Source organism: Phoca vitulina, unplaced genomic scaffold (genome assembly GCF_004348235.1).
Source record: "Phoca vitulina isolate PV1807 unplaced genomic scaffold, GSC_HSeal_1.0 scaffold26, whole genome shotgun sequence".
In the NCBI taxonomy this organism is placed as follows: Eukaryota; Metazoa; Chordata; class Mammalia; order Carnivora; family Phocidae; genus Phoca; species Phoca vitulina.
Window position 1 is genome coordinate 10,711,876 of NW_022589729.1, and position 12,516 is coordinate 10,724,391.

Here is a 12,516-nt window from a genome sequence, read left to right on the forward strand (position 1 = left end):
CTGAAAATAGAAGAGTTGTTTTTGAGAATTATCAGGCATTAATTGGGCAGTCTGGATTTATCTAGAGAGGTGAAGAAGGACAGTTAGAGGTCAATGTCAAGTGCAAGTGTGGGTAGACTGGAACAACTGTCAGGAATAAGGATGGTCAAATGCTTCAGGAGAAATTCTCAAGTTTCACACTTTTACCGTTTTTATGTTTACTGTTGTTTGCTTATAAATTTTTTCCTGCAGGAAAATGTGAGCTTCTGCAAGAGAAGAATTGTTATTTTTAGTTTTTTCCTTCAATTTATGTTTGTGGATTGAATTAATCAATAGACTCTTAGGTCCTATCTTCCATATACACATAGTTTCAGAAATTTAGGGTAACTTGGGGGTCTTAGAATGGCTGAGGCTATTCAACATGTGCAATTCAACTTAAAGCAGGAAAACTGCATTCTCATGCCTCATGCTCGGAAAATATTTCACAAAGTACATTTTGTGAAGTACTAGGTTTGCAGATTACATAGTAACAAAAGTTAATTAGAAAAAGGTAATTGTTAAAATGTTTAGAAAATGATGGGCTGCACACAGTTAAATGGATGTTCCCTATATAAGTTCTTCTAGGGTTTTTTCCTATGATCATGTATTACAATTCCTCAAAAGGGAAATGTATTATTAAGGGTATCTAAATTCATTTTAAATGAGATTCCCTCCTCCTTTTTCTTTTACTTCTACCTTTAGGTGCAGGTATTTGACAATACATTCTTTGGAAAATGTTTTGAGACAAGTTTCCTTTGAGACAAGTTTCCTTAACACACAGGTTTATCACATTAGTTCAGCACAAGATATCTTAATATCAGAACATAGCAAGAAAATTAAAAAAAAAAAAAGCTGGGTCCACAAACCCCATTTCAAAATCTCCGTTCCATCATTCTCAGTTGGAAGGGATACAAGTCAAGCTCTTATATCTGTTTTCTTACGTATAACAAAGTTACAAAGAAATTATAGTTCTATTATTAGTTTACCAAATTTCTCCCTCTCAGTTCCAAATTCCACGTTTTCTCAATTAGCACAAATCATCTTTCTTTTCATAAATGAGTGAACAAAGCACAGAATGGTTACTTTTCTTTCCCAAAGGCAAGAAACAGAGTCAAAAACAGATAAACGTCGAGAATGTAAGCATTTTGTTTCCCTAGGCTGCCCTACTCCCCAGGGCACCTTGCTGCCACGAATTACTTACTTCACTCAGATTTGACTCCCATATAATTCTGTAGAAACTCATTAGTTTTCAAATACCAAAGATCTCTATCACAGGCAAGTTACTTAAGTCTTTGAAACATGGACACCTGGAAGGCTCAGTCTGTTAAGTGTCTGCCTTCGGCTCAGGTCATGATCCCAGGGTCCTGCTTCTCCCTCTCCCTCTGCTGTTCCCCCTGCTTGTGTGCTCTCTTGCTCTCTCTCTCTCAAATCAATAAAATCTTTAAAAAAAAAAAGTCTTTGAAATGTAACCACTCTTTTTCTAGGTCTTCTATAGCCACCATTTTCTGCAAAATTTATAGTCTCATTAATTCCATGTAATTCAGAAAGTCATTTTTGGAGAAGGGACTTCACCTAGAACCAGATGTATAAAACTTAATAAGCCTTTCTCTCCTCATGGATCTTTCTCTATGGATACATGAGAGATGAGAAAATGAACAACACCTGACCTCAGTTATAGTTAATTTTCCTTTTCCTGATGAAGGAAAGGCAGGCACTGAATTAAGGTAAAGAAGCCTGTATTCAAGTGTTTCTTTAGGATAGCAATTACTCTTTAATGACATATTGATAAGTGAATGCATTCACTTTGTAAACAAATCAGTAATACAGATAAGGGGACCAACATCCTCTGAAGGCCCCTCCCTATACTTGCTATTATTAGTGGCTTGTGGTGTGTACATTCTTACAGACCTATTTCTACACATTTCCTTTCATAATGCATGGACTAGCCCAAAACATATAATATTGTTGTGTATGTTTTTACTGTAAATGAATTGAAATACAATTTTCTTTTTTTTTCTGAGCAGTGCATATGAGATCTTTCCAAATCAGTACATTTGGACTCATTACATTAATTTTAATGACAATGTAGGAGCTTCTGAATTTTCTATTTGTGTTTTTTTCTAAATTTCAGTTCCTCTAATGAAAGTCTCCATCTTGTCTCCTATTGTCTTGGACACATTATACACTATTTTATTACTTTCTGTCTAGTAAATGTAAGAGTCATTGCTACCATCTCTTATTTTTTCTTTTTGCTAGCAATTTAAACTTGAATCCTGGAGTGACTATTAAATTTTTACTGAACGCCAATTTTTGTATATAAAAAAAGTAGAAATAATTTGTGGCTCTGAATAATAACAATTTTCTCCAGAGGAATCTGTAGCCTATTCCAATCAGGAATGGAGCTTGCTTGGAGCTCTGCTTCAGTTGTGAGGGCTCATCTCTTCTGATGCATCATTACTCCTGGTGTGTAATTGGTCACATCCGAAAGTCTGGAGCATTTGCTATGTCCCTTCCACCACTGCAGGATCCGAAATTGATTTCTTTTTTCCTGACCTTGGAGACTAATGAAAGTTCTGCTTAGCTTTTTGAACTCTGTGCTGCTTTGACAAGTGTCTCAGGTGGAAAAATGTTCGGCTCACATCTCTTCATGTCCCTTTTTTCCCGTATCTTCATTCCTCAAGTCTCCACTGTTTTGGTAGATCTGCTGCCTTCAAGCTTACAATTTTAAATATTTTCCCTAGCATTTTTTAGAGTCTTATATAAATTAGTTCTCCTCCACCAGAAATGAGAGTACCTTCAGATGGCTTTTAAATACTTAAAAGATGTCCCTATCACTTGTAAATAAAATAGAAAACAATATCATAATAATGTAACACTGGTAAAAATAAAAAAATGTTGACAATATTCAAGGTTAGATAAGAAATCACATTCATGGTCGTATTTTAGGACTGTAAACTGTACATTATTTTTATAAGTAATTTAGTAATATCTATCAAACTTTTAAATATACATAAATTTGATATACTATTTTCTCTTCCAAAAATATATCTTATCTATATACTCACAAAAATGTGCTATATTATAAGGCTGAAGATGAACCTCAGAACTGTTTATAGTAACACATTTCTACAAACTACCTGAATATCCATTACTAGTGGATTGATTTAATCAAGTTTTGTGAACTCAGGCAAGAGAATACTATGTAGCTATTAAGAATATGAGATAGAAGTATCTAGGTAAAATTTTGAATAAAAAGAACAATCCTCAAAATATATTACAATCTTCACATTATATTAAGAAGAGAGACAATTTCAGAGAAATGTATTGAAGGTGCTAATGTTTGTGGTTAAAATGGTGTCTTACTATGTGTACTTGTGTGTAACTACAAGAGTGGTTGTGGTTGCCTCGAGGACAAGAATGGTCAAGGGGATAGGAAATCTGGAATCAGGGATAAAATGTCATCTTACTTTTTATTGAGCTATTTACCTTCACATACTATTCTCGGTATTTGCTAGCTACTTTACTATTCAAATTTATTCAATTAAACTAGGATAACTTGCCCCCGGTAGCGAAGTAGATGCAACTTAATCACTGCACCCATAGAATTGGCCAAGAAATTAGTTATTGATCTCTCACTTTCCTTATCACATTGAGTTCAGTGTTACAACTGTTTGTGTGATAATAGGTAAGATGAATGGTCTATAGATTCATCTCAATCTGGGCCTTCTGTAACTAAGTGATAATGAGCAACATGTGACTGATGATCAACACTGAATAAGTGTGTTCTCTCATTGAGAGATTTATTGAATTATCTCCTAACTTTGGAACATATAATAATATTTTAATTTCCTGGTAACAGGTGAGTGTGACCAGGCATTTACTTTGATTTGTTCAAGAAAGTTCCTACAAATCTCCACAGAAATTGTTCATGATGATGAATTTATCCTTCTTAGTCTTCTTAAGAACAAGTTTTTGTGCCATTCTTTGATGGAATTTTCAATGTTAATATGCTAGCCCATGGCTACATGGAGAATACAAAGTTCAAAAAGCTTTCAAATGTATTTTAGCATATTCTGAAGTACACTGAAGTACAGTGTAATTTACAGTCCTACAATAAGACAGTGTACTAGTCTATATTTTTTAATCTAAATTCAAAATCAGTTGATTTAATTAGGATTTTGGATCAAGAACTCAGATCAGAATTTTGATATAGAAACAGATATCTTCAAGGCTAATATTTAAGATCTAAAACATCCTAAGGTCTTTTGTATGGCAAAATTATTTTGCCAAGCCTCTGAAAATGGTCTAACTACCCTGCTGTATGACTGAGTTACTCTCTAATAGCTAGTTCTGATAAAACTTTAGAGCTGTGTGATGGATAATGTGAGAGCAATTGAAAAGATTCAAAGAAAATAGATCTGCATTTCCTCATGCTATCACACTCTGTGCAGACAATTTAAACATTATGAAGCATAGTTGGCAGTATCTTTATAGTTTAAAGAAGAGATACACTTTTGTCCTTTGAATCTTGAATTATTTACCACAGTTATTATGAAACTAGCACTGACAGCATTAAGAGGGCTTAGCTCACCCTCCCTACGGATACAAGAAAATCCAGTCTCATGTAACGGTGATTATTTATGGGCTCCCTTGTTCATTCCTATAGAGAAGAAGGTAGTCCCTGAATAATATAACCAGTTATTTTCGGCTTTCAAACGCTGATTCTGTGGTTGGGGGGATGGGTGAAATAGCTGATGGGGATTAAGGAGTACACTTGTCGTGATGAGCACAGGGTGATACATGGAATTGTTGAATCACTATATTATACACCTGAATTAATATAACATGGTATGTTATGTATACCAGAATTAAAATTAAAAGAAAAAAAAAGAAATAAAATGCTGATCCTAAAATAGGTAAGTGGAAGAAAGTAGAGACAAAGGCACATATCAGCCATTACATGGAATAAGGTACTTTAAAACCTAAAAACCATAAATCTGGAAATTAAAGTTCTTTTAGAAGTCAATCATGTAATTCATATCTCACTTTGACACATGGGTTTATTTTATTCATGCATTAATTTATTCTTCTTTTGAATTTTCACTATTATAAGACATGAGCTATGCATGAAGAAATCATTATACTCTAACAGATTAGTTTTGTATAAACCTTATCATGTTTTAAATGAATTGAATGTTTTTAACATAATGGCTGCTTTAGGTATTGCACACCAGACTGACTTAAAACATTGTGGCTTTGATGAAATTTGTCCATAGTCAAAATGCCAAGATCAATATTTCTCTAATATACCACATGTCAACCAACGAATTTTGTTTTTATTTCCATATTTTCCATGTATGGTATGTTTTTCTCTTTATTTCAGCAAAATATGCCATCTTGTTGTAGTATTTTATATTGATATAAAAAATACTCTCAGAATTGATTTGGAACAAAGTCAATGTGAAGATAATTAAAATGACAAGTTCATAGGAAGCATGTTACTTGGTTTAATAGTAGATAATTGTCTATGTTGAGGCCATTTAATTTGGGATAGATGAAAACAAAAGTTTCATTCCATCACTCTGTTAAGTAATTGAAGTCAGTATAATTCATTTCTAAAATCAGAACCACAAAAAATTGAGAAAGACTAATGTTTTTCTATGCTTATTGTGAAAAGATAGATCTTTCCTGGAAAAGAAATATCATTGAATCATTTTACATTTTAAAGCTACAGAAAATAAATGTAATTTGTTAAGAGAAACATTTTTTCAAGAAAAATCAAGCTGTCTGAGAGAAGAGATTTTGTTTGTTTTGTTTACTGCTAACAAAATGAGCAGTATATATTTTATATATAATTTTGTCTGTTGTTTACTAGCATAGGATCTGCCATGTCAAACCTCCTTAATATATATTTGTTGAATAAATTTTAAAAAATAAGGCAGCATCAGAGATTTCTAACATAAAGAACTTAATCAGGGGACTAGTTAGTCTTAAATAAAGTCTTATCTTACGAAGAAGTTATAATCCCTTACTAATATTCAGTACTTAGTTCAAGCTTCTGCTTATGATGATGTAGTGGGTTGGGTATTGTCTACCTTAACTTCAAGTCCCCTAGACCCTCACAATGTGAACTTTTTAAAAAAATTGGGTATCCTTGCAAATGTAATTATGAATCTTGAGATGATATCATCCTGGATATAGGTTGGGCCCTCAATCCAATGACTGATATCTTTAAAAGAAGAAGAGAAGACAGAGAGACACAAAAGGAAAAGCCATGTGGAGATGGGGGCAGAAATTATAGTTATGCTGTCATAAACCGAGGAATACCAGGACAGAGGAAAGATGGAAAAGACAAGGAAGGGTTTTCCCCTCCTGGGACACCTGCATGGCTCAGTCAGTGAAGTAGTGCCTGACTTCAGCTCAGGTCATGATCTTGGGGTCCTGGGATGAGCCCCCAGTCATCCAGCAGAGTATTGGGCTCCACACTCAGCAGGGAGTCTGCTTGTCCCTCTCACTCTGCCCCTCCCATCCCCCTGCTCCTGCCCGGTCTCTCTCTCAAATAAATAAAATCTTTTAAAAAATTAATAATAATAATAATAACAACAACAACTGTAGAGGGAACATGACCAAGCTCACAATTTGATTTTGGATTTCTGCTCTCTAGCAGAATGAGAGAAAAAAAAAACAACGCTGTTATTGTTTTTAAGTCACCAAGTTTGTGGAAATTTCTTGTAATAACTTTAGGAAACTAATACAGATATAGGAAGGTGGGAAATACATTATTCTCATCCTTACGATAACAACAAAGTCTGATAATCTACATTACAGCTTTTATTAAATCCATCAAACCACTAAGGTTGTAAGGCATCCAATTAACTCAGAAATCTAAGCAAAGACACCGAAGAGACAAGAAGGAAACACTTGATATCTTGGGGCAAACAATAAGTAGGTGTCATATGAATTAGTAAAGCAATTCTGCTAATTTATTTAAAGTATTTCTAAAGCCTGACAATAGCTACTGTGAGAAAATGGAACCTATGGGAACTGTACCCACAATGGGAATTCACACTTACTTTCACACTCTTACCCAGCGAACTAATCGAGTGGTTATGGGAAAGATCTGGGGCATAACAGGGGACCAGGAAAGTCCTCCTCATGTGGTTTGGTTGTGGGAGAAATAAGCCACAGCCACAGTGGGAGAGATGAGCACCTCGCCTGGATCCTCCTCTGTTATCCCTACTTAATATCTTCAACGGAGGAGGAAAATAGCAAATTCACTCAACATTAGGACAAAGGCCAAGAAAAAACTGCATTCCAGATAAAGGGAGGAAGCAGAAAATGTCCTGGATCCAGGACATTATAGAACTCCTACTTCTGGGCAAGGGACAAGGTACATAAGAAGCCCCACCCCCTGGATACTGGAACGCAGCACACCAAAAATGGGTGATAAACCAGAATAACAATGACTCTCCCATTCCTATGCACCACCACCACTATCAGGCCAGCTAGTGTCCAGTAACAAGGGCGGTTTTCTACTGGGATGGGGCAGAAGCATGGAGAAAACAGCTCTCTAAGGAGCAGACACAAAAGGGAAGACCTTATGCAGAGGGTGGGGTAGATACTGTGAAAAACTCTCTGGCAAACCAGCCCCAGTTCTAAGCGCAAAGGACCTTACAGGAATACAGGCCTGTGGAAGAACTGATAATAATCATAGAAACAACAAATCCCAGAGTCAGCTCAAATCATTATTCCTGATGGAGTGAACCACCCACACTAAACAGCTACCATAAAAGAGGTGTGCCCACAGAAATAGTTACAATTTATCACAGTCTCTACTGCTCCACAGAAGACTCCAGCTTTCAATAAAGAAATTGAGACACCCAATAAGCAAGCAAAGGCAATACATTCTCGAGAAACAAATCAAGTGACAGCATCAGTCTCAGATATGACCCAGAAGTTGGAATTATCAGATAAGGAATATAAAATAGCTATGATTAATATGTTAGATACTTTAGTGTAAAAAGTGAACAACATACATGGGTAATTTCAGCAGAGAGACATAGAAATGATAAGAAACAGTAACAGAAATTATAGAAATAAATAACATGATAATAAAGACAAGAATGCCTTCAACAGTCTCATCAACAGATGTAGAACAACAAAAGGATTGACCATAAAAAAAAAAAAAAAGGACTTCATTAAAGACACTATTAAAAGAATTAAAGACAATCTAAAGACTGGGAGAAAATACTTACAAATAATCTATTGGGTAAAAAGATCTAGAATATAACTAGCTCTCAAATTTCACTAATAAAAAAAATAAAACTAAATAAAAATGGGTAAGGACTTGAGAGCTTTCACCTAAAAAGGTAAAAAGATGTGACATGAAAGGATGCTTAACATCTTTAGTCATTTGGAAAATGCAACTGAAAACCCAATGAGATACCACTACACAATTATTAGGATGGCTAAAATAAAAAAGTGAAGATATAAGAGCTGAAAAATACACAGAGCAACTAGAATTCACATACTGCTGCTGAGTATGCAAAATTGTACAGTCACATTGAATAGTATGGCAGTTTCTTATCAAGTTAAACATACACTTACCCTATTTCCCAGCAATCCCACTCATAGGAGATTGACCAAGTAAAATGAAAACTTCTGTTCACCCAAAACCTTATCTGTGGTCATATATGACAGCTTTATTCATAATTACCCAAGGAGGAAACAATCCCCTGTCCCATGGTTATGGAATCAAAACAAAACAAAACAAAACAAAAAAAACAACTATGAGATCTCTGCTCAGTGGAATACTATTCAGCAATCATACAGATAGAATTAATTACTGATACACTTAATATGAATGAATTTGAAATGCATAATGCTAATGAAATAATGAAATAAGCCAAAATGCTGCATGAGTCGATTCCACGTATGTGACAAATCTGTCGTTCTCCCTCATTTCATTCAATCTTTCCTTGAATATCATATCATCAGCAAGAACTTAAATCACCCAGTCAACAAGAACTCCCTACATCCCCATCATTCTATACTGCTTACTTATATTTTACTTTCTACAGAGCACTTATATATATATCAAGTATTTACTCATTTACTGTATATATCCCCCACTGGAACATAAATTCTATGAGGAGAGGAACCGTTTTATCCTCATTTGCCTAGAATATAGTAGGTGCTCCATAAATGCTATTGAATGAATGAATGGTTGGTCCTGAAACAGGAGGAGATGATTGACAAGCAGTTAGTTACATCAGCAATAGCTCCCCTCCATGATAGAGTATTTGGATCTAAATATAACTGTAAAGACAGTGGTCAGCTCTGCACAAACAAATTGCAAATTAAAGACAAGATAGGGGAAGCCTGCCATTTTAATATATCCCATTTTTAATCAAGGAGTCACACAAACTGGTAGAGACTGAAGAATATATATATTATACATCTAAGCCTCCTGTGAGGTTTCATAGATATCCTGGAAAAATGTTTCCTTCTCACCATGTGATTATTACTCTAAGTTATTCCTGTAAAGGTGAACACACTTTTACTATCAACTCTATCACATATACATTTATTTATACTTTTACACATATATATGTTACAAATATCCATTTATAAAAGTTTATAAAAATCATCATAATTTTTAGTTTATTATATTTGTGGTATGTGTGTGTGTGTGTCTGGACATGTTTTCTATAACAGTAGAAACAGGTGGAACTTTACAAATCACTTAACTTTGCCCAAAATTTCCACTAAGAGAAAACTGAAAAATATTAGTCCAGAAGAATCTACATTGGAAAAATCTACATATTTATGCATAGATTACTACACACCAAGTAGGGAATAGTTACCTCAATATATCTTAAAGAATGTTTTGCATGTTACCTGCATGCATCTAACATGCTTTATGAAATGTTCATTTCTGGCTCCCTATCCATATATAGTCGTTTGAAGTTTAGAAGTTAGAGAATCTCTGATTTTAATAAACTGCAAAATGAAGATATGTTTTTGTGGAATAAAGAGATACGGTTTTTTGATTTACTACATTTTATTAGGGAAACCTTAAAGAACCCATTAAAAGGGCTTCATAAGAAGGGCAGTGGCATGATAGGACAACAATGGATAAAAAGCCCCCCTAAAATCAGAATGGTCTTAAAAGCAATCAGTTGGTAACTTAAATAAGAACAATCAATAAACATAATTAATAATGGTCTAAAGATTCAATTAGATGGAATTGTGTAAAAAGAAATCATCCTACTCAGATGAAAATATATCAATTCCCTTTGAGACTATCTGGATTAAAACAAATTTTACTTCATTTGATAATGTCTAATTTTAATAATTAATGAATCTGACTCTTGGGAATGTTTCCTTCTATCTAACTTAGAGTAAGCTAATGAGTAATTAGTCCATCTAAATGCCTTGTAAGGTGTAATCCCTAAGTTCCTTCTAGATTCTCTTTGTCCTCTTTGCATCACTAATCGTTTTATTTTAAGCTATTTTTAATTTTGTGGCACATTTCCCAATTAAAGATAGATAGGTAAATATGAGTAAATACTTCATTTAATATTATGTGTCTGCGCAATGGAAGAACCACCTTTTATCTCTCCAGAAGACAATATTTCCTTCTTCAGTTTTCTAATAAAAAATCATAATTCTAGTTTATTTAAAAAATAATTTCCCATTTATTCTAGGTCTGAGAATTTTATTTTCTGAATGACTTCCATGGAAAGCCTCTGAATCCAACCCCTGGCTCAGCTCTTCAGTTATGGGCATTTGTAAAGCTCTCTGTATGCACCTGTCTCAGGCGCAACCCCTCCCACCCCCCAACTACTGCAGAAAATTTACACAATGAATAAATGCTCCCCTCTACTGTCTCTTCAAACTCTTGCTCACTATTGATTCTTCTAGCGACATAATTTGCAGGGTTCAGTACAAAGTGAAAACAAGAGTTCCTTGTTAAAAATGGGAGTGGGGAGCAGGCATACTAAAGTACTAAGATATAAAGCTTTTTTAGTTTCTTTCAATCTTTCTCTCAACCTCTCATGATATTTGCTATTTAATATTGTTTTAAGCAAGAAAAGTTAAATTATCATGAATTTTTCCATGGAATGCTAGGTGTGAATGTGTATAGAGTATTTAAGTTATTTACATAGCTTATTTATACAGAGTTACCCAGATTATACAATTTGTATTTTGTAGCTTGTTTTCAAACAAGCTTCTTATGCTCCAGCAGATCAGAGCTGACAAGTACAGCCAGACTCAGGAAGGTCTAAAGGAGGAAGAGAAAATCCCTTAGGCATGGGGCTTGTCCAGGAAAGACTCCCTAGGCATGGAGATACTCTGCAGACATGGGATACTCTGCAGGTATGAGGATACTCACTGGACAGGTGAGTATGGACCTTCAGAGTTATGTAGGTGTCCGGTCCCAGCATTCAGGCCTCCTCCTTCCTCAGCATAGTCAGCTGCCAGATTCTGCTTCTCTCCAGCCTCAGGACCCACGTGCTTCTGAGCCAGGAATCTCCCCTTCCTGCGGCCCTGCCAATGATCTATGATGAGCCTACCTTTAAGCCATCATGTGTGGAGGCACTATATACTGCAATTATGAATGAGCAAGAGACTTGCCTCCACCAAGCCTGGCAGGCCACCTGCTGCCCCTGCTGCTGCCAGACTCCCCCAGAGATGCTCCAGAGTGCACACCCTGACCCCATACTCCTGCAGGTGGAGGTTGACAGCAGAATGATGGCCTCCTTTCCTTTCAGACCCCACCTGGGTACTTGCCCCAATGCAGGGCCAGGAGGAATGCCAGGAGGTGAGCGATTAGGTAGTCAAACCATTTCCAGGTGGTAAGGAGCTAGCATGAGGCAGGACCAGTCTCCAAACCCCTGTCACACACTCTTTTCTCTGGCAGAGTTCACCTACAAATCACAAGTTCGATGATAAAATTGTTAATAATTTCAGGACAGCAGTAGCAGGGCGTTTAACCAGTGTCAAGTCCTTCTGAGCCTGGGGCCTCATGTAAACTCACAGTTCTTCCCATGCCCATGAAACAGGTCCTCTTGGTATTTAACTGTACTCAAATCTCTCTGGTGCATAACAAAGTCTTCAATATCACTCCCCAGATCCACCATACCTTTTATCACTTCCCAAAACCCAAATGTCAAAAATTTGCTGACACCTTTTTCATTTCCTCAAACTATACCATTTTGCTCCAATCTAGTATGGTTTCAAGGCTCTCTTCACGCCAATAATAATCTAAATACACCTAAATTCCATGAAAATTTTTCCATCACGTTATAATACTTTTCAGCAACTTTCAAGATTGTTGACTTCTTTAGTAAGCCTTTTCTTGTTCCCATGGCAACACATATCTAGGTCTCTTCCTCCCGGTCTGAGCTCTTTCCCATATTCTCTTGCTGCCCAGATCTCTATTCCCCAACTTTTTAAAGCTCAGTTTCCTAAAGATTTTGTCCTATGCCTTCA